General features: G+C 33.8%; 1 protein-coding gene and 2 long non-coding RNA genes across 15 annotated transcripts in view; 1 reads left to right on the top strand and 2 right to left on the bottom strand.

The window, feature by feature from the left end:
- The window catches only part of LOC145730271 (uncharacterized), a 42,718-nt gene extending 31,419 nt beyond the window's left edge, over positions 1–11,299 (bottom strand). For both annotated transcript variants that reach the window (XR_014178578.1, XR_014178580.1), the window contains exon 1: positions 11,114–11,299. This is a non-coding gene — a long non-coding RNA (uncharacterized LOC145730271). The remainder of the gene's footprint in view (positions 1–11,113) is intronic.
- The window catches only part of LOC145730270 (uncharacterized), a 243,325-nt gene that overhangs the window by 100,599 nt on the left and 119,618 nt on the right, over positions 1–23,108 (bottom strand). The window lies entirely within an intron of this gene.
- Positions 1–23,108, top strand: part of Antp (homeotic protein antennapedia) — a 141,902-nt gene that overhangs the window by 84,817 nt on the left and 33,977 nt on the right. For 3 of the 11 annotated variants that reach the window (XM_081981387.1, XM_081981385.1, XM_081981382.1), the window contains one exon: positions 9,136–9,174. The exons of 5 other annotated variants lie outside the window; for them this stretch is intronic. The gene's annotated coding sequence lies outside the window, so the exon portion shown is untranslated. Of the gene's footprint in view, positions 1–9,135; positions 9,175–11,383; positions 11,706–23,108 lie in introns of those variants that run through there. 3 more of the 11 variants (XM_081981388.1, XM_081981390.1, XM_081981391.1) reach the window with 1 other exon arrangement.

Below are 23,108 nucleotides of genomic sequence, written 5' to 3'. Positions count from 1 at the left end.
ATTAACAATTTGAATACAAATTTATATGTACCTTATTAATCATGATTGGTTAATTAAAAAAATAGAGCAGTAAAAACAGAAGGCAATATATCACGTTAATTCTAAAACTCACCCCTAAGCAGACCATAATAAATATGGCGTTCGTTTTAAAAATCAATTTCGAAGCAGCCGAAAGGAAATAGAATTGGAGCGTCCAAAAAGGGAAGTTTGCAAACATACGAACCGATTGTCGCGCATCTCCCATAAATTACTTCCGCATTGGCTAGGGACGGGCATTGTTTAATAAAATAATCGCTTTATAAAATTATCGAAATGCCGTAAATCATCGGTTGTTTTGCCCCGGAACGAGCAGATGCGTTCATATCGCACGTGTGATTGGCCCGAACACCGACAGCTATCGCGAATTGAGGCGACCGTAAAAATATCGAAATATCAGTAACGGGTATTGCAAATGAATCGATTTTGATTTATGGCGACATCCCAATGACAGCTTTTGTTACGCTATCTACGTCCCCAGATAATTTTAATGAAATTACAGTTCGATTTGCTCTAATATCTATTGTTACGAACGTACCCAAACCATTTTGTTAACAAGAAATTTACCGAAAATATAACGCCAACACCTGCAGGTTTTTAATTTGTCTAATGGGAGTAAAAGACTAGTGTGAAAAATAGACCAAGAACTGTTGCAGGATTGGTTAAATGCCAAAAGATTGAACGTTGACATGCAAACACACCGACAACAAACAAGGGTGGTTTAGATATACACAGATTAGAATTTGTATTACTTCCTAAGCAATATTTCAATGAGGGACCGGTGTGATTAAAAAAGAACAAAATTCCATTCAGCCGCTCCTTTTGTACAGCTGTAATCGTATTTTTTGCCTTTCGCTTCATCGGACAAGTGGCCCAAAAGCCCGGACTGTATAGTTTATGTCATCAGATGCAATAGCCGTTCCTCCTCTACAATTACAAGGCGCGACCAAGCGTTGCGCTAGAAATTAACTTTCAATTAAAAACGACGTGAATAAAATGCACATACCCGGAGCCTGTGCCAATTGTGTACTGAGTCAAATAGTAATTTCCTGCTGCGTTCCTCTAATCTATTGGCCTCGTCTGACAACCATACGGGCTAAGAATATGCTCTCTTAAAAGACACGCTTTAGGTATGCTGTATCAAAAACAACGAAATGAACAAAACCACCCTGATCTATAAGGGTTCCTTTTCCATCAAGGCTTCGTTCCTTGTTTTGCTTTTGTTGTTCGTTCCGCATCGCTTTTTGTATGCTGATCGCGATGCCGTAAAGCATAAATGCCAAATCCAAAGAGCGGGACAGGAACGTGGGGGGTTGTTTGAAGGTGGGTGCGAAGGGGGGGACACGGAGGGGCGGCTTCCGCCCCCCGTTCGGCTGTTCAGCCGAGCGAAAGGACTATTGTTGCGAAACCTTGCCGCTTTGATAGTTGATACAATGACCCGGGTGATTAATGGGCTAATCCCCGCGCGAAGCATACACAATGCGCTAAGATCGCGAGCATTCCGGATATTAGGAATCCTGACTGAAACTCCCTGACGACCCTTGTCCCGCCCTATGACATGCCTGCTAGCTAGACTGAAAGTAAAGAATTTTGCTGATTCAGCCCAGTCGTGTGTAAAGAGATAGGTTCAGTTTAGTTATAGTAGACTTAGTTATTTTCTGCAAAATAATGTCCCCCAAAACACGTCAACTTGAGAGATAAATTGTAAAAATCAGTTAATATTTGAATTTCCTGTATTATATTAAAAAAAATACTAAGTAATGTCAATATTTAAGATATTTGATTAAGTATTTTGGAGTTTTAGAGTTTATTGCAAAACTGCTATACTTGTTTCTTGATCTTTCAAGTATCGTTGGAAGAGTATTTTTGCACTAAAGATACTAATTGTATTGTTATTAGACGCTATTGAACACCTGACAGTATGAGCTCCAATTACAAAGTTATTGGAATGTGCTCTACCCTAAACGATTGGTCTTGTATAAGGTTTTACCAGAAACCACATAACATAAGTCTATGTATACAGATATGGAAAGTTTAAAATTATCCTCCCAATCTAGACGAATGGCAAGCTGGTTTTTTCAATAATGTAATCGAAAATATTCTGATCAATGAGTTTACAAGTATGATAGAGTTAAACAAAGCAAAGTAAATAAAAGACAAAACAAAAGTTTAAAACAACGACCAATCCACGTCAGCTTACTTTGGCATGGATGAAATTAGATTGGCTGAATCGTTCCAAATAGACAATTGTTTCATTTTTTTCCTCTTTTTCACTATTTCGGTCACTTATGACTACTCAGGAGAAGAACAATGACAAATATTATCAAATTAGGTAAACTGTTCATCACACTCCATTATAGAGCTATTTGGTTATTAAGATTACACCACGTCATTTACAGTTTCTCACTAATATAAAATATTCCAGTTGAGAAGAATGAATTTACAAAGAAAGCAGTACAATAAGTAATTAATCTGTAGTATTTCCAATAAAAGCTGAAAGTGATGTTTTTGTTAGGTAAGTGGTAGAAGAAATTCACCGGGGGTCCTATTGTAACTTTGAAAACCAAATGAAATTTTTTATTTTTTTTTCTGTTTTAGAAACTAATCGAATAGAATCATCAAAAACATAATAAACGTAAACATCACTTTTTTAGAGACATATTACAACAAAAACTCATCGTATCAATTCTAACACCACATGACCATCAAAGCTCCCACTCATCAGACAGAATCGATACCTAATTTTGAACAAGGCGGTTTCGAATTTTTCAAAGTTGAGCTCGGTGACGTTGACTGATGATGGCCATCGGCTGACACCAATCAAGTCTCTCGGATCGAGCTCAACTGGAAGCCTGCCCCTTGGTTTCTATTAGGTCGGACGATCGCAAAGCTAAAAAACATCATTTGTCAGATGTCAAAAGACCCAATGCGGATTTAAAGAGGTTTTAATCATCTTTCTGTGTTGCCACATTGTCTGTGATTGTTCTTGGCATTACTATTTTGGACACTGTTTGCTACAGTGGTGTGTTATCAATATTGCTGATTTTTCACTCTGTGCCCATTAGAGTATTTGTAAAATATTTGAAAGGATGTCGATTACAAAATGTCAGTTTAGTGGTTGGAAGCTTGGCAACATAGTATGTGAAACGATCCACCCGTAACAGTTTAATTTTCTAAAAATTATAAGGCTTATTAATCATATGGGAAAATAATACGATAGGTAGGTTAGGTTTGGTGGTGGTGTAATGAAGTTATTTGTCAGAGTTAATAACTTCTTTGTCTCGATGCGGAATTTGAGTTTTATTGCTTTTAATTGGCCATTTTGTATCGGACCTAATGTGGCATTCAGCCTTAAGCGTCCTTGTTCACATCTTCCTGTTAAAGCCAGTGGTAATTGAATTTTCTTTACAACAAGATGGCGTTTGAATGTGCGCTCATTAAAGGCAAATCAATTCAATATTCTAGACACTGAAAACTGGTTAGTCGAATCTCGCTTCTAACCTGGTTTTGATTTAATTTGAGATTAAAACGTTTAATTAAATGATAAATTTTTGATAAACAAAAAGCGTTCTCATCGTTTCTACATGCTAAAACATTCATATCTATATAGGGCGTCATTAATTATCATTTGCATAACCCTTGATTCGAATCCCTCTAAACAAACATGACCGTGGCATGTCGGATCTGGGACTTGGGTCCGCCTATCCCACTTTAATTTGCATACCTAATTAATTAACCAAAAATTTTTGGTATAAACGTGATTTATGTATTTTTTTGCGGTGTCTTATCGCCGACTTGTCACCGGATCAAAACTTTAATTAACCAATTCGAGATCGAAAATAGAAAATATAGTGGAAGCAGCTTCTGGTTCCGCGATCGCAGCCAATAATAAGTAGATTAACTAGAAGCATTTCGGAGCTGCACATAAATCAGTTTTAATTTACGAGCCCGGATGAACAAAAACACGGAAAACGAAAGAAAATAACAATTAGAGAGAAAGGGAAACATTCGGCTTAAATTCGTTTCCAACAAATAGGGTGTCGTGTTTATTAGTGATATATGAGTTTGTTTGAGTTGTGATCAGGTAAAGTTAACTAAAACTATCGGAGTTATTTTAATAATAATAATAAGTTAGTCGGTGGTCGAATTCTTAAAAAAAATTGAATTACCGGACCATTAAATCAGTCGTCCTGTAATTGCGCAGATTCGAATCTGCTTCGAAGATCTCGCTATCATTAGTTTTAAACACTAATAATACGTTAAGCTTTGGGCCACACCGCTCCTTTGAACGCATTGACAAGTGTATTAATTTACGCAATTTGTTACGCAGGTGGCTTCGGCTGCTTCATTAGCATAGATTTCGGTCGCAATTTTGAATTTACCTGCCTCAATCGACCTGCATAATACATAAAACCGATAAAGGAGAACAGGGAAATTGATTTTCAAACATTAAGACTAAAAAAGTTAATTATTAGACTTTTAGAATTCTCACTTTATTCATTCAAAGCATTTTTGTACTTTACTATCTGTTACTATCATTTTATCCTCCAATGTTTAATATTTTAAACCAAATTTATACATATAATCTGATTTTACTGATGCTTACTACTACTACTTAGGTAATCTGATCTTGACAATAAAACTTTTTATAAAACTTTAGTCACGGTTTTGTAAACATATTTTTTTAAAACATAGAAGGTTGCGTGTTTTGCTTAATAATCTCATCAAACCAAATCACGCACGTATTAAAACGATGAAAACAATATTAAAACCCTTTTTTAGTTTAATATTGTCTTCACCGCTGTATTATCTGATGAAGCCACATAGGCAAATATGGTTTTACATTATTTTGAAGAATATCTTTTTTGTAAGGCATATTAACCTTTTTTGTCTCTTTATCAAAAAAAAATAGTGTAAATCAGAAGCAAGAAAGTTTAAGTTTTCTAATTGACAAATGAAGAAATCTGTACTTATGTAAATACAGAGATAAAAAATGTAAAATCGATCCTTTAAATATTCTGTTAAAAAATGCAAAAATGCGTTTATTTGATTTTTGGCAAAAGTGTCACTTAACCCTTTTGCTTTCCCCTTTTGTTATTTGTTCACTATTTTTTGTTTTTTGTCTGTAAAATTGACAAATTGCGGACGACACATACGACTAAAATTCAATAAAAAGAAAGAACAATAGTTTTAGCTTAAAAATACATTTTTTGCACATTGATTTGTTGATGAAAATTAAAGAATACCTAATGAAGGATATTAAAAGTACAGGGTGATTGATTGAATTTTAGTCTCCCCCTTAACTCCTTTATTTTCTATAATATCAAAATATATTTCCAAAATAAGAATCGTATTTTGCAATTTACCGGATGTCCCAAATTTGTGTGACAAACCATTTTTTTATTTGATAATTAAAAGTGGCAACAGTTGAGTATCGATACACATATTTTATATCAAAATCCTAGAATTTCACGTAGGTAGTATCTAAAATAATAATAAATATGAAATGGGCTGTCCTATTTAATTTTTCTTTGTTGCTCAAACTCGGGACACCCGGTAAATTATTGAACTACCTAAAAGTAGTAAAATAAGTAGTCACAAATATCACCATGTCATTATATGTCTTTATTATTTATTTAGTTAGTTTCAGTTCTGGTTTAACGATGTATATTTTTGATTTAGTATGTGTTTTTATTATATTTATTCTTTCAGGATCTTTATTAATATTTGAGTTAGGATAATTAGCTGACTTTGATCCCAAAAAACGAAAAACCCATAAAAAAATAGGAAAATATTCTAAAAATATAAAGAAATGGTTTTTGATGATTTTCGATCAAATATCTCATTTCTAAATCATTGTATGTACACAATTATGTAAAGTATGTAAAAATGTCATTATGATTCGAAAAACTGTATTATTCTAAGGTACATATACAGACTGTTTTTTTTTTTAAATTTATTGTTTTGAATCATTATATTTTTGACTGTTAATTCAAAAATAAAAACGTGTAACCTTTTCAAATTACCTCACCGACAACGTGTTAAACTGGTCCCAGAGATGTTGGAACCCTCCCAGATTAGGTGAGACGAGTTAATTAAGACAGAAAACCGTAGGAAAAAAACAGTGAATAAAATTAGAGAGGAACTAACAACCAAGACGAAATAAATCATGCGTCAGTGACGCAGCCTTTTGGTCCCTAAGCCCAGAAGACTCAATTAATATACGAAAAGGACGAAGGGCTTTCGCATGGCCGCACTAAGGGCGGACCGGACATTAGCGAGGCGAGGGACCCTTTAAGGGCCAACCGAGGGCCGCCATTATCGTTGTGTGCGAATCGGACCCAAAAACTCGGGGATGACTAATACTCCGTGTCAGCTTTGTTACGGAGTGCCATTGGGAGAGATAATGAATCTATTATGTCTCTGGACGAGATTCTGTTTCGCCCGTTATCAGTCAAACTCCGGAAAAAAAAACGTTTCCCTCCCTTCGGTTCTTCAGTTTAATTGCTCGGCCTGCACAAGAACAATGAACAACGCCGCGAGAACAATAATTACTAATTCAGCTGATAACATCGAAGTCGGTTGTACATTTTAATTAGTGATAATTTTCTTCTGGCTGCTAAAGCTGCACGGTTGTAAAATGTCAGTTTTTAGTGACGCAAATAAAATCCACCAAAAAGGTTCAGCTTGGACATCTGCTTCCAATAATTGAAGGGCAGTTATCACTTTTCAAAACAACAGATGTTTCAGCTTGCGCAATTTTGTCACAACAAAAAGTCAAGTTTGAAATTTATTGAAGGCACAATAAACCTATTAACAGCTCCTCATAGCCTTGACAGTTGTTCTCTCATAAAAATCGAATATTTTGCGTGACGTTTCGAATTTTCTGCTCCCATTTCTAATACACGAGTCGGTACACTGTTATTTTGTTATAAAAAATAATTATTATTTATTTCGGTCATGCATGTCATGTCGCCATTGTGATCTTTAATTTGGCGTCTACACCGAAAACTCTAGTTTTATCCTTGTCTAACCAATTTTTTTTTGGACATAATTATGTTGTGGGAGTGGAGGTTAATCTAGTGATCTTTATATCTACTGTTAGTAAAGATGGCTGATTACACTACTGAAAATTTCATTGCTTTAGACAAAACTGACATCGTTTGTTTCTATAGTGTTTCAACCTTCATTTTATAATATAAACCATTTACGTAACAACTCTTATCAAACCAGTATATTTTGAAGTGACTTTTTTCTACGTTTCAGTATGTTTTAAACGTAACTGGAATCAGCAATTAGGGGAATTTATATTATTACTTAGAAATACATGTAAATTACACTCAAACTAACCGTAACAAGTGGTTGTGACAAATAATTGTAGAACTATAAATTTTAAATGTACATACTTTTATTATGAAATTTTGGCAAAGAATCCGAACATTTTATAACATCTATCTTAGTTAATCATACAGTGTTTTCAAAATATACTTGTAGTGGGCTGAAAGCTGGACTTGAAAATTTGTTTCTTGTCATTATAAATGGTTCGTCACTTCTTATGTAACAACTTCCAGAGAGAGTGGAATTTATCGATTTAATGGAAAAAGTAATGCCATCTTGTTTTTTCTTACACCAAGAATAAGAACTTTCCTTTTTAAAAATATAGGGATTGCCTCTGTTAACACGTTTTTAACATCGAAAAATTAAGTTTGTTTTAATGCTTAGTTTATTATTATATGCTTAATAGACACTTTTAGAGACTTATTTACTATTTGTTTTTAATTTTTAACAAAATTATTAGTAATATGTAACTCGAAAAAGTTATTATACGTTACAAACTTCTTAAATGGTGTGTTTTTACTTCCAACCTGTCTTTCGTTTGGTTAAGACACGGTTTTTGAAATGCTTTTATTAGTTTTATTTTTAGGAGGAATCTTCTGACTTTTCTAGGACGACTTTGTAGTAGAATAAACAAATTTAATAGATTACAGAATATTAAGAGACATCGAGTTTCTACTTGAAAATGTATTATTCGTCATTAATTCGTTTTAAACAGTTTATCAAAAAGTATGTATTATCTACAAAAATGCATTATTTCTGATGTACTGAATCAATTTGTCGTAAGTTATAATAGTTTATCTATTATTGAGAATGACAGAACATCTATTAACTACTTTGAAGTACCTGCAAAATTATTATGTTCATTCCAACTGTTATTGAATGTTTATTGCTTTATGATCTCGTTGGTAACCACTGCTTCGCTGAATTGGCTCAATATAGCTCTAGCACTAGGAATAATAAATATCTCAGAAACAATCTTGTGAACCGCATTGGCCGATCCTCTGTTCAGATCTATACCATACATCATGGGGAACGTATTACCTATATTTGCTTGAAAGAACCGAACCTGTCGGACCACACAAGTCCAAATAAGCGATCTCTCGTGTCTAACTCGCGATCTCGACAAATTACGGCAACCACTCGGCTCAGTATTTACAATCCCACGACCCGAGTAATTGCCTCTGAAACGCAACTTTCAGAGAGCTTAATTTATGCCTGTGAGGCCTCTTTTCGCCATAATATCACTCGGGATTTAAAAATTAGGACAGCAAAATTATGAGGGACATTTTATCCGGGAAGGTTCGCATCCGTCTCCACTGTCAGCCTGTAGTTTGATCCTGCCTTGGATTCAGTGCCATTTTTGCGGCCGACAGGCTCAAAGTTAGACCTTTAATAAATCATAGCTTGTTAGCGCACAAGAACGTGTACGAGGTGTTGCTCTAACCCTAAATGTGGCCCAATAGATGGAATTCACCATAGAGCCGAATAAAAGATAGGTATTTAAGAACATAGAAATCGAAAGCGGTAAATCATGAAGCTTAAATACATAAGGCTTTGTGTGATTACGTTTTGAATGGATAGAAAAAAGAAATTTGTTTCCATTCAGTAGAAGGGAACAATTTTTGTATTGCCAATATTGTTTGGAGGTGAAGGGACGTTTTGAAGGGGCTGGGTTTAGTTCATAATTCAGGTAGCAAACTGTGATTTAAAAAATACAAATTGATATTTTTTACCTTGTTGACTAACGTTTTTTTTTTTCAGGTATGCATTCCTGTCAATTCCAGCTGATAAAACCACCAGGTATTATTTTTTTAGTTTTTTTGCAATTATTTTGTCCCGTGAATGAGTAAACGGTTTTCTGTTTCTTCGGGCACCAATATAAAACAGTCTAAGCAACTATTAATAAGGACAACCCGCATAACTATCAATTTATAAGGGTATTCAGCACCAATCAAGACAGGGTTTTTTGTATCAAATTATAATTTTAAATTTATTTATTTAGTGGTTATGGTGGTCACCAGGCTGGTAACTTTACTTGAAAATACTTATCTAGAATTTTCCATTAATAGAACAAATTGTAAATATAAAGTAATAACCAACTAAAAAGGTTCCTTTCTACGACAGCTTAAGCGACATTGTATGCTTCCAATTTGATTAATAGCAACAAGGGTGTGTATCTTATCTGCCTACTTCTGTTAGAGACACTTCTCTTTTGCATATGTTTATTCATGTAACACTCTCTTCCCTTGGGTAACACAAAAATTGATTTATTGAAACGTAGTATCTAACCACTTTTAGTCAATGAAAGTATGAGCCAAAAAGGTAAAATAAGAATTATAGGAATGTTTCGGTATAATTTCAAATATCAGCAACATATCATATGTCCCATGAAAACTTGAACAAACTATATTTGATTGAGGCATCCGAGAGTCTCTTTTCAGGACATTATGTTCTCTCTAACGACTTTGGTACATAAATAGCTATAAACAATTATGGTCTGCATTATGTAATTAGTACAAATGACAAAAGTATGATTTTTGAAAGTTTTGCTATATTTTAATAAAGGTGGTCGGTTTTTGGTGTAGTCATTCACCACAATTTGCAATAAAAGTTTTCTGAAAAGATTCGAGTTTGAAATAGTAAATTTTGAAATTCTTTTCCCAATATTTTTCAGATCATAAAGGTTGTTTAAATACTTTTAACAAATCTAGGTAATGATCACTGGATCATCGAGTGGAATTATTCAAGATAATTTACTTGTTTTTCTATGTCTATTTGAATCATACGAATGATGGAGTAAAAGTTGCGCTTTAGAGAAATAAAGCTTTTCTAAAAGAAAGGATGTACAGGCCTGTGCAATTTGTTATTTTACTCTTCTTGTCAATTTTTAAGGTTTATTATTAAGGTTAGAAATTAAAGAATTCTTTGGTCAAAACAACGTACTCAACCTTAAGAACCGAAAATAGTGCGTAACTGCAACAAGATATCAAATTGAGAAAGTAGTCACAATTAAAAACAAGTAGAAATTATAGTGCTTAAAAAAAACAGAAGGTTGATAAAGTGGAAATCATCACAAGGTTTAATAATTATTATTGTTGAAACATTGAAACATTTTATTTAGCAGAGGAGGAGCCTCGGGAGGAGCAGTAAAATGAATTAAAGACACTAAGAGAAACAATAAATACACAAAGTCAAACAGGACATTCTAATGAAATAACAAAATTAATTATATAATGCCAATCGTGTGCAGAAGACCATAGGTAATATCATTATACTAGCAATTTCAAGAGTCTTATGACAATAAGGGATAAATAATGGATAACCAAATAATCTAGCTGACAGTATACAGACACTAATAGTAAGTCTACATGTGCAGCAATTGCGTAAATCGCAACACTTTTCGTGCAAAAAGCAGCTTTTTCGTGACCAATTCTAAACTATCCACTGTGCTGAGATGTATGCAAATGCTGCACATGTAGACGTAGCATGACAGTGAAGAATAAAGCTTTTATGACACATGTCAAGTGTCTTTGACCATCTTACCAGAAGGGACTAAAAGTTTTATTTTATTTTTATATTGCACCTGTGAAGGACAATGTGGTGTGAGGTTAGTAAGCTTTACCTACTTGTTAAGTTTTCAATCATCATTCACAAAAAAACTATCAACATCCCATAAAAGAGCCATAAATAAGCCAGCGGACAATATGATAAACTTATCATCTTCGAAATAATTACTCACCTCATAAAAATATCATAAAGCTCGTTCAGTCATTCGCACATAATCATAATACGGATCGCGCCGAACGTAAAAATCATCCGTATCGGCCAAAGTGTTGTAGAAATTACTGAAAATAACCAGAGAGGTAGGAGACTGTTTTCCGCCCGGTAGAAAGAGAGGGAGCGAGGTGGAAACGTTGAGAGGAACAGAGAGGGAGAGATGGACGGGCGTGCGTGCGCTCGGTCCTCGTGATATCTGAATATGCTGACAGGCTGCCAGTGCTATTACAAGCATTCAACCAATGAGCAGCTAGTGCAAACTGTACATGGAGTGACGAGGTTTCAAACGCCACTCTCGCATTAGTTTCGCCGTTCTTTGATATTTGACAGTTTACCGCCATCCTCGAATACCGCGTCGCGTTTTCCCGTGTATGTGCGCCTTTAGTTTTCGCGTGCGACTTTCCAGTGCGAAAAGTATAGTGATTAAGTGTATAGTGTAACTTCAAAAAAGTTATGCCGCGGTCAAGTTTGGATCCGTCTTGTGCGGTCGGACATCCAAAGAATTTGGGTTTCATTAATTGATATGTTGGTGTGGCCCAGGGTTATGCGGGAAGGTAAATCACTCAATTTTTTTTGCGATGCCAAATTCACGTACTATTGAGAAGGAAACCAGTTTGATAAATTTACATGTCATGTAAAGGCCATCATCCCTTAGGGCCGGGGGTTTTAAGTGTTAACGTTCAAAATTAAGCGTGAAATATATGCGGTTGGAATAGTTCAGGAGCGGATATGAGAAAGTTTAACAACTCAATTACATTCTGGTTTACAGTAGTTTTAATAGAAATGTTATCTAACGGGCAACTCAGTTTTTTTAAAATTTGTAAATGATAAACATATAATATGTTCTTAGTATGACACGTGTCCACTGAAAAAAAAAATTGCAAAGGAAACTCTTGGCAGGAAATTACAGGCAATATCCTCAGCCATAGTAATATGCAGCAATTCAGAACGACCATATTACTAAATCCTTCTACTTTGATAAACATTAATTAACTTCATCTTTGTTGTGGTAAATTGCACATTTTAAAGAGACCTTCTTCTATAGTTATGTTGTTTCTGGTCATCAGATCAAAGTTTCATAAAAGAGAACATACATTTATTTGAATGTTGGTTATGTTTTTGTCTTCTCTTCCATTAGTATAGGTACTTGGCATTTTATGCATTTCATCTTGCAGTTCTCTACCGCATTTGTTTTCAAAGCTAATGCCAACTACTAATGTGCAGGAGGGAACATATGTAGAAAAAAAGCATTAAGGCATTAAGGTGTTAAAACGAATTTGAATTTTATTTTTAAGATATTTTGAACAAAATTACTCAGTGTAGATCAAGGTGTAGATAATATTAGTAATATCAAACTTTGAAGTAAGTTAATAGAAGGAAATAGGTAATTGAGACAAACTTTGATGACTTAGTAGTTATTTAGTTTATTTAAATTATTACTACTCAACACATTAAATTGATTTGTAATATGTTATCAATAAGATCAAATTTATTGAATTTTATAGATTGTCCATTAGTAAAAAATGTACTGATTTAGGTAATCAACCATGTATTTTAGCTCTTGGATATATACGAAAAATCGAAATAAATGAGGATTACGTCACAAATTTGAAAACAGACGTTACAGATAATAACCAAAAATACATTAGGTACTTTAGTAATAACTTGGACCAAACTTAACCTGCCAAATAAAGTAGCTACCAATATGGCGGCTTGTTTTTGATTGATCGATTATGGCAAAGTTATGTGTATTTGAAAAAAAACTATGTTACTGTTAAAACGGTTGTTTAATCTTAATTGAAACATCAGTTAAAGTTGTCCTACAACCGCCATGCGATTCAACCAATGGCAAATATTAATCTCAAACTGGATATCTCAGAAATCTGTCGTTTAAGAAACAAATGCCTTCCAAAAGTTTTCTATTGGTCTGTTTGTCTGTTTTTTAAAGTCACGTGACTTTGACAGCTTTCTGTGCTTCGAATCAGGACAGATTCTTTGGCCCTCTTCTGATTCTACCACCAAATTGATAAATTTTGGAAAAACTACAACCTAAGACACATATCCCTTCTTCACACTTTCTCAGTTATTTGCAAATAACCTAAATTTTATGAAAAAATTTGTGCTTTTTTACATTATAATATACTTTTGCAATATTGGCTTATACCTACAATAACCTTATAGGTACTTTAGTTAAGCTAGTTTTAAAGAAAACATTCATAAAATCCAAAAAATCATTGAAAAGAGAAAATAGTTACTGTGGATTCCAGAGATAATATAATGCTTCTGCACCAACTTTGTTTTATATTATTTTAGTTATGATCAAACATAACTTTTAAATTGTTAGCCTTCTTTGTTTCTAGGTATTTTTAGCAGTTTTTAAGCTTTGGACTTACTTAAGCCGATAACATTGCACTATTTATACCAGGCAATTATGCTGGTCGGTGTATTCTAAGTCTCCCTATAAATAAAACCCATTTTCCTAATTGATATTGCCATATTTATTAACCAAACTATTTTTAGAAGTACACACTAAATATAACCCAATAGGTCGTAAAGAAAACAAGATTAATAAATGTAAAAATAATACTCTATGACTAAATAAGACTCTATAGCAAATCTTATGTTTTTCCCAGTTTTGTGCAAGGTTAAAAATAATTAACCACAAATTACTCTTTTTTTGCAAATGTTTTTGAATCTTGTAGTTTTTAAATCATTTTTGGAAATGTTGTGATTCCTTCCACCAAACTACCTAAAATTGACTCTATTATTTCACCACACCCATCAGAAAAAAGCACAAAAATAGAAAATTGGTGCCTTTAAGCACCAATTCGACAACCATCAAACGCTTCCGAGATTACAGTCATTTAAAGCTGCGACTCCATAAATTACGACAAACAGTGGCCGGAGCACCAAAAAAACGTCTCGATTACCTTCGACTTTGGGCACCTTTTCATGTTTTTAGATATCTCTTTTTGTCCGTTTTGTTCTGCCTACCTGAAGGCTCTTCGGATATCTGGGGCCGGTCTTCGAGACTCATTACAGCAGAATTCCACCTCTAGAACTAGATCATTTCCTCATCCGAAACTATAGAAAATCAAACGGTTCGATACAGTTTTAACGTTATTGCACCAGGGTACCAACCGCTTTTATCCGGCATACCAATCGCGCTAGTTGTAACATATCTCATGAGGAAATAATCTACTTCGACTATCTGAAATAAGAACAAGTTCTGGCCATCGCAGACACTGTTATTAACACCGCAGTCATTACTAACTTATTCGCTTTTGGATCGGCGAAGCTAAAAGAAATTAATTAGTTGCAATTACCGACTGTTATCAATTGGTGTTATCGTCATGTAAATCAACCGGCACCATTTGTACCATTTGTGACGGAATTGTTAACTAGACGTTTCGGTGCAATGAATAAAAATGATCTCGTGTCTAACAATCCTCATTTGAATTTAAATTATCAAGGGTTTCAGTTGCACAACCAACTTCAAGTAATACGGACAGTTGGTTGACTTTCAGTCATTTTGCCCTTCTGGGAACTAGTTCAAGTTTATAGAAAAAAGCAGTAAAAGACCTAGACCTAGAAATAGATTGACTTTATTCATAAATCCCAATTTAAAGTTTGGTTAGTCTGGATATCATCAAAGTTGGTTATGGCACACCAAGTCCTATTTCAACCAGAAAGTTATAGAAGCAATTTTTCCTCAAAGAAACCCAAAATACGTAGTTACTTAATGTACCTCTAATAAAGCTACTGTTTTCAATACTATTATTACATTTTTTCTTGACATAATTGCTTTGGGTGTTACAGAGTGTCTCAAAAAAGCACAGACATTAAAATAAAGACAACTTACTTAAAGCAAATTTAGACCACAATGCCAAGTGTTCCATGATTGTTGTTTAGGGTGAAGTGTCAAAAAATGTCAGAAAACACTAGTAGATAATGAGTAGATAAAGAAAGTTTCCACATTTTTCACTTTAAATACATTTCTCCCGAAAAGTATGACAACATCTTATTTTCTTGTTACTTTTGTGTTTTGTCAAACTTTTTTTTCTTTATTTGACGCTTCATTTTTTTATTCTCTTGCTAACCAAGAAGCTAGTAGGAACCAAAGAAAACTGAGTGAAATGGAAAAGAGATAGATAAAATGAACATTTTCAGTATGATGGGATAGAGAGAGAGAAGAATAATTAGGATACAACGGATTAGAAAGCCAGAACAAAGACCCAAGAGGCAAATTGGAGAAATACAGACACAAAGAGAGAGAGAAAGAGAATCAGCAATAACACAAAAGTGACCTGAAAAATAAAAAGTTGTAAATGTCACAATAACTGTGCTGTGGTCTGTCAAAGAGGAAAATGTCAAGTTCAAAATCTAATTCAATTCAATCTATTTTTATGATGATATAATTCGGTTATTTGACATTTTTACTTTAGAAACTATAAAAAGTGGTCAAAAGTAAATTTTAAGGGTTTCAAATTCATATATAGGAACTACCATGCAATTGGCAAAATAATGATTCAATCTATCTTTTTTATCAAGTAACTTTGTCATTTTTGCTACTACACGATACAGGGTAGTTAAACGTGTTGTGGTTTTGAATGTAGAATAGCTAACTAACTAGAACAGTCTGACTAAATAAGTCAACACATAAAATAACTTTAGAATCTCGCCTAGAATCCGTAAATAAATTGAAATGGTGGGTTATATTACAAATCATCAAAAGTTTCTTTGGTTGTTAAATTCGTTCAGCTTTAATATTAATTGTAACGCATTTAGTACTCAAACTATTAAATTTGCAAAGCATTTTTCTGCTAAATATTTAACTAAAAAGTTTCTAAACATATTTTTAAACACAAAAGCGTGTACACCTTTAATTTAAAAATAGCATTCTAAGTAGTAGAACGTCTATCAGCTTTTCTTGAAAGTAAATATAAAAAACTATTTGTTTTTTTTATAATAATTATCGTTTTCCTAGTGTTAATTTCTTTAATTCCTCCGTAGGTAATTAATACCTAGGAATTGAAGTTGCAACCTTGTGATAAAGGTTATAAGCCACCTTCCTAGATATTAGTAATTATAGAAATATCTATGTCATTTAAATGCTTGCTATCGAAAACCTATTAAACTTTTATTAATTATTATATCTTTAAAATTTGCTTTTATATATCCAGATGGTCAATACGCAGATTGCCGGATCTTCTAAAAAGTTATTAAAGTTTTCAAGGTGTGTTACAATATAAAATAACACATGCATTGCGGTTCCTTATAGTAAAAATTGTTATTAATTAAAAGTTAAAATTCCTTTTAGCTGATAGTTAATTAACCGAATCGACTGTATCGGTTTTATGACCTATTAAATTGTAGAAATATTGCTAGAAATTTACGATAAAAATTGAGTTTACGATATTTTTTAAGGTTTTCTTGATAATTATTAAAATTATTAGGCTGTTTTATGTTTGAAACGGAGTTAGTTTAGTTTAGTTTAGTCAGTTTCAACCAAACATTTACTTAATCCAATTGGCTATTTTCCAATCAACCTAATTGTTCATCAAGACATTTACAAAGCTTCTTCCTAATTGGAATCCGAATCAGCTTCTGGACTGATTGCTTTAGCAAATTCTCGTTGACCCAGGTCCGTACCTGCAACAGCTTATCTCTAGTTATTATCATCCATTCAGTTTTATTCTTTAAATGTATCGAATCACTCAATTTAAGGGTCTCATCCTAAGTAATTTGTCTGGAATTGTATTGGTTGACTACAAGGATTGAAAAGTTCTATGATCATTTTGGTAGATCCGTCCCTGTTGATGAGCTTCATAAATAAGCATGTAGGAAGCTTTCCGATGAGGAATCAATTTGAATAATAATTGTTTTTAATTTAAATATGCAACATTTTGCCGAGATGGCCATAAATTTCGTTGTAATTAGAGATCTGACGGAGGTTGCTCTTCTTTGTGAAACATTTCAAGGAGCGATTGCATATGCATGTTTATTTTTTTATGTTGCGGATTAAGGGGGTGTTTTTCCTTCGGGGGATGAATCCCACAGTTCCAAATATGACAGGAGGGTTATTTTTGAGCAGATTAAGAAAAAATGTAGCGGCTGAAAATCGGGACAAAAATTGATAAATTAGCGGACAGCAGGTTGGGCGGCGGCATGGCGGTTACGCCGGAATGCGATGAAAATCGCCGAAACGCCGCAAGCCACCAAATTACAACGTCCCCGACAATAATTTTAACTTTTATAATAAACCCGAGAACATTCATTTTCCCTCTGTTAAACTCACGATTTTTCAATTAGGCCATTTACTGTCTCTTTATATTTTTTAGGCAGGTGTTTTCAGGCAACAAATTATAATTATTACCCTTTTTTTCAGAAGCAACAATATTAACCTTTTAACAGACTTGACGAAAAAAATGTAGTCATTATAGTGTAAAACGTGAAATTTATATAAATAGCAACCATGATATGTTAATTGAAAATACTTGTGTGACGAAGTCGTACGTTTTTGTCACGTTTATAATGCCTAATTGTGACATTTATTACGATGATATTCAAATATATCCCAATATTAATATGTATGAATAGTTTAAGTTGACGTGTATCGTAAAGTTGTATGAAACGCACACAATCGACAGTCCACCTTGTATTTGAATACGAAATGATTTATTTACCTTTCAAGTTAAGTTTGTAGTGGTTATTCAACAATGTTTATTTAGCGTATCATATAAAGCCACTTTACTTGTAGATATTTGAAACTTGTTAAATTGCTGTAATACAGATCCAAACGAGAAATAATATTTTTTTCATTAAAAAACTTTTTTTAAAATTCCAAGTTTCTTAGTGAAATTAGATAAGAAGGTAATATTTTTAAGAGTGGTTTCTGGGAACCAAAAAAATGTCCTAACTTTTAAAAGAGGGTTTTAAGAAAAATCTTTTAAGTATCAAGACATGTTTCATGAATTTAGTATTTTTTAACAAAATTGGTGCTTTACATGCTTTTTCCTAAAATTAAATGTAATTTTGGAATACTATAAAAAAAAACGAAAAATGTCACTTTCAGCGCCTTATTTAGACTAAAACTTACCTACCGATTTTGACTCTCAGCAGCAGAACTGATGGAATAAATTTGGAAAAAAATACATTTAATTCACCAATAATTTTATCAAGCTACACTAGTGCAAAAAATCTAGATTAAAATATGGAAAAAATCACAATTTATCTAAAATATGTATATCGAGAGGACTGCCTAAAATCACAAACGTAAACTGCAATTTTCTAGTCTCTTTAAATGTTTGCTATCCCAATCAAGTCCATTTTTGGTCTATGAACTGATGAGAAAGTACAAATGCTCGAAAAAAATCACACTTAATGTAATATGTAATGTGGAAAAAAATAAGATGTGACAACGTTGCTGTTGTGAAAACTTATACGTATACAGGGTGTTTCAAGGGATTTATCTGCCAAAATAAAGCAAACAATTTAAGAGAACGTGTCCGGAAGATCTTTGTTCTCGAGATTCATTATGTTAAATTAACACAAATTTATTAATACAACGCAATCCTCACAAGATATTTTAAGGAGATTTTTAACATGTAAACTAACGACCATCTGAGTGCGGAACAAAATTTTTGCCTAATTTTTAATTTATGTACGAATGCCAAAAATGATTTCTTTTGATTTAGTATATTTACGAACGATAAACAATTTGAATATTGTTTTAATTCAAAATTGTAAATTATTGGAGAAAAATTCAGTTTATCAAATTTCTTGACAATCTGTAGTGATATCTTCCAAGTGACCTTATTCTTATATCAGAAATTTAAAAATTTGAGGTACATGGTGTTGTTTTAGAAATTGTATTTTATTGGATGATATGAATTCGAATAGAATTTTTACGATTTAGTAAAACCCCGTAAAACCTCTATAACATATCTGCTAAACCAGTTGGATTCAATTACCAAACAAGCATATTTGTATTGAAAAACAACAGTGGCTGTAATTTTTTTTTCTATAAATATATCCATTGGCGTGCGTTATATTAATAATTTTTTTTGGTTTTCTAATTTTAACAGTCTGTATCTCAAGACAAAGCACTTGCTGCCACAACTTCGTCTCTTGAACTGTATGATGTATTTTCCCACAGAAATTTCTTCTAGGCATTTGTCACCACAACTCTGAAACAATATAATTTGTTAGGTAAATTTGCCTATACAAGGTGTTTTTGTATAAATATGCCCCACACGCAAAATAGAAATTCTACGTAGCGTCATGTGATCAATTTGCATCAATCTGACAAGATTGCAAAAAAATTTGATACTAAGCCTGAATGCTGAATGTTATTGGAAAATTTAAATTGAAGATCTGTCAATGGAACAAAATTTGAAGACGCTGTCGTGTAAACTGCATAACAATGTAACTCAGATATCCCCACTAAATTTGACATGAAATATTTCTATCTTATCTTAAAGTATTTAAAAACTGATTCTATGCGTTAATCGAAGATATTGTAATACACTTGGTGGGTGTGCTGCCAATGACCGTACTTCCTGTTTATTATTAAAAACTATTTTATTAACATCCTGAGATGTTCACGGAAGCTCAAGCGGACTTTTCCCTGGTCAGTTTTGTTCGATTTAAACAAACCAGCTTGATGTAATATTAAAAAAGTAATTAATTCGGGACCCCCAAAATAATTTGCACTTTCAGAGTCCGAACTGGAAATATTGTTTTGCGGTTTAGTAACGTTCAACCGATCCGAACAATTAATTCATTGGTAAATGAATATCGGCCCTGAATGATTTATGGTCGTATTTGCGACTATTATGTTTGAATTATAATTTTAATACCCACGATGCCGGAGGCATTTGCATTCGTTATTTTGTCTCCCCCCGCATAAAAAACGTTAACATTTTGATGAAGACGGCCTACATACAAGCGTTTTTCCGTGCGTTATAAACGTTATTGTATTATCATAAACGTACTACATTAACCGGTGAATACCTGCAAAGCAACAGTTGTGTTATCATAGAAAAAATGTGACGACAAGGGAAATGAATTGTCAACAACAGATAACCGCGAAAGCCTACATAAATTAGCCATTCGTTTAGTCTAGTATGTATGCGAAAATGCAACCAACAAACGAAATCCGCCAGTCCCATTTACAAAACCAAACAGGGTCGAAGTAACAAATTGCCGCAATTAAGGAACAATACGTACACATTAGGGCCAAAAACCATGCGTGATTTCCTTGCCGCCGTTTTTAGCCGGGGAAGTTTTACTAGTTTTGACCCCACCTCCGCCCTTCACTTTGTACCAACGTACAAGACCCACCTGATGGCTGGGACTGCCCTTTAACATGCAAACCAGTGACGCAGTATTTAACTTCCAGCTATTACAGAAAAATACCCATTTTGCTACTACTACCGCAGAACAATTTGTACAGAGTGTTACACCCAACATGACATAAAGAATTTAAGATGGAGGTACGCCACTGTTAAAATTAATGGCGGGTATCATCGTATAAACCGACTGGCGGCAAACGAAATATTCGGCCACACAACCGAAAATGTAATCTTATTATCTTAATTCCTCCTTTGTAAAGTTATTATTTCAAATTAGGGCTGCGAGCTTTCCCATTGCCTGACTGTCTTCCAGTTTGATCGATTGATGGCGGGTAGTTTCGCTGACACGGAAATCCTGTTCGATTAGATCCACTCAATCTACCTACCATACAAATTATTGTTCTTCTAACATGCTGTCCGAAGTCGTTCAGAAAAATTAGTGAAATTTATGTCAAGTCAATGAAATTTGAAGTTAACATTCTTGCTTGGTGCATTGATTTTCAGCGAGTTGAACATTCCCAAGTTTACTAGCTTGTTATCTTGAGTTCATTATTGTACGGTTAAAATTGACTCTTGTAAGATCAGCATCCCTATTTCTTCTTAGATATCTGCTGCATTTTCTACTAACTATCTTCTTTAGATGCCGTTTCCGTTTCGAGGATTAGCAACCATCAGTACGATCTTCTAATAATTCGTTGGTACTGCATCCAAACCACTTCCTGACGTTCTTCAGCCATGAGTTTCGTCTCCTTCCTATGAATCTCTTTCCTTGGATTTTCCTCCGTATAATGGTTTGAATTCGATATTTCTCTCCCTTCATGACATGTCCGTCCTATATATTCCAGTTTTCTTCTCTGTATTGTTGGAATTATTTTTCTCTCCTTATGCATACGTGTCAACATGTCCACGTCGGTTACTCTCTCCTTCAAGGAAATCCCCAATATTCTCCAGTATATTTCCATATTAAACGCTTCCTGTCACCTCATGTCAATTCCTTTGAGAGTTCATGCCTCCATCTCATAGTAGGGTACAGATAGCAAATAGCATCTCATCAGCTAAAGGTGTACAAATGTGCTTCTGGCCTGTTCTATTCTGATTCGTACTTCTTGGGAGCTATCATGTTTATTAATGGCTGTGCCTAGATATTTGTATTCTCTTACTCATTCTAATAGAGTGATAGATCTTGTGGTGTTTTTGTTCTCAGCATTATTCTATATTCAGCAGATATTCTATATTCTTCACTAACTGTGACTATTCTATTAACTAGCGTCTGTAGATTTTCATGTGTTCTAGCTAAAATGACTGTGTCGTCCGCGTATCCCAGATTATTTACTGTCACATCGTTAATTTGAATACCTGTGCCCTGCTCATCAAGTGCTTTATTTACTATAACTTCTGAGTAAATGTATAAGAGGATAAAAGAAGTATACACCTTTGACGTACACTTCTTTGTATTTCTATTTCTTCTGATGTTATGTCTTCTATTGGAATTACTGCTTTTTGATCATAGCACAGGTTTGAAAATATTCTTATGGCTCTGATGTCTATCCTCTTTACTAAAGTTTCGATGAGTTGGTTGGGTCTTCGTTTATCAAAAGCTTTACTCTAGTTTATAAAGCATACGTGTAGATTCGCGTAGAAGCATCCTTGTTACAGAACATTAAGCTCAAACAGTGCTTCCCTTCTTCCTAAGCCTTTCCGGAACCCAACATGTGTATCGCTGATATCTACATATATCAAGCTTTCTGAATCTTCTATCAAGGACCACTTTTAACAGGATTTTTAGTGTGTGTGATATTAGGCTTATTGGGCGCTAGTCAGAACAATGCTTGGCATTTTTATAAAGTTATAAAAGTTGATAGCAACCATTCATTCGGTATTTTTCCTGTTCTGTATACTGTATATTTCTGTAGTTTCGGTATTCTTCCTTTCAAGTGTTGTCACATTTTTATTAAAAGAAAATACCAAACACACTTTTATTTAATACTACGGGTGAGTGAACTTTTGGATTGTATAATCTTATTAAGGACTCATAAATTGATTATAACGAGTGTTTACGCTGAATTGTACAGTTTTCAAAAAACACACCAATAAACATTGCTTTAAATTCGTTTTGCCAAAAACCCAATTTTAATTTTGGTATCGATGCAGGTTGAAACGAGGTTGGATTAATTTCCATCATGTTTTCACGCTATTTACGTCCAATTGCAAAGCAATTCATCACATTAAAATCTGGAAACCAACCAAAATTCGAAACTGCGATCATTTATTTGAACCGGTCCTGCAGCCTGCAACCGAGACACAACCGTGACAAGTGTATTTTACGGAATCCGTTGACAAGATAATGCATCTGCAGTTTTCTCGTGTAATGCATCAAAAAGTAACGGGCGCGATACGAAAAACGGACATTCATCATCTTTTAATGTGGTTGGTATATACGTAACATAAAATAAAAGAGCAAACAATGGGGCGTCCATCGTATATTACATTTTCTGCTAATGTTGCTGCTACTGTCCGGACAAAAATACACACACACACACACATACAGCACACCCGTATAACACAAAAATGTCGTTCCTGCGAAAAGCTGAAATTGATAAA

This window comes from Ips typographus, linkage group LG6 (genome assembly GCF_016097725.1).
Source record: "Ips typographus isolate SLU linkage group LG6, UJ_Ityp_2.0, whole genome shotgun sequence".
In the NCBI taxonomy this organism is placed as follows: domain Eukaryota; kingdom Metazoa; phylum Arthropoda; class Insecta; order Coleoptera; family Curculionidae; genus Ips; species Ips typographus.
This window is presented reverse-complemented; position numbering and strand designations above follow the sequence as displayed.